The sequence below is a fragment of the Helianthus annuus genome, chromosome 11, assembly GCF_002127325.2.
Source record: "Helianthus annuus cultivar XRQ/B chromosome 11, HanXRQr2.0-SUNRISE, whole genome shotgun sequence".
Lineage (NCBI taxonomy): Eukaryota > Viridiplantae > Streptophyta > Magnoliopsida > Asterales > Asteraceae > Helianthus > Helianthus annuus.
In genome coordinates, this window is record NC_035443.2 from 58,020,042 (window position 1) to 58,021,051 (window position 1,010).

Sequence of the window (1,010 nt, forward strand, 5' to 3'; positions counted from 1 at the left end):
TGATGATTCGATTAGCTTGATTATTGATTGATTGACTTTATCGCATTGTTACTTCCTACTATTCACAGTCGTTAAGCATTTCGCGTCGATTAAACATTCGATTTCTTCGACTCCTTTGAATAATCAACACTTACTCCACATAATACAAATAATAAAACATAAAATAGACTAATTACAGTCAAACTTGACTTTGACTTTGACATTCAAAAACACGGGGTGTTACAGTTGTATGCCGCTGAACCGGCGTATGCAGGAATTGGGTTATCATAACCCATTGGTGGCGGCGCGATAGGCGCAGAGTCCACCTCAGAGACGGGGTTTGATGGCCCTCCCATCTGTGGGTCTTCATAAAGTGGCGGGTAATGACTACCACTTGAGGGTTGAGGGGTGCTGATACGGACTCCCCCTCGCATGGACATCCGTGCGTTTGATCTTCTCCACCTCGGTGGCTCCAGAGGCGGCTGCTGAACTGGTGGTGGTGGTGGCAGAGTGTCTGCCACAAAACGTGAATCCTCGGAAGGATCCTGCTGCTGCTGATGCGAAGACGAGTGGTAGGAGGGAGTAAACACCCATTCATATTGGGCAAATCTCGCCTGGTAGCTGTCTGGACCACGGTAAGGTGATCCATGGAATGATGACCCATCTGAGATCTCGATGGGATGAGTAGGCGTCCCGGTTGGAGGCTCGGCGGGATCGGTATCTTCATCCATGTCCATCGCATGGTCGTCAAAGAAGTGGTCTTCAGGTCCCAATGGGTTAAAACCCATTGGTTCTTCAATGAGGTTTTCCGGGTTAAACCGGCTCTGGAAAAAGGGTGTTGGGTCATTGAAGGAGTGGTGTGAGTTTGAGCGTTGGAGAGGGATGAAGGAAGGATGTGAGTTGTGGGGCTCGTTTTCTGATTGAGGTCCAAACGAATGTTGATATGAAGGTGATGAACTTAGCGAGATAGATCGCCTCGCTGGCTCCAGATAGGTCCTCCAATCCTCTTGAGGACTGGTGCTCATGGTAAC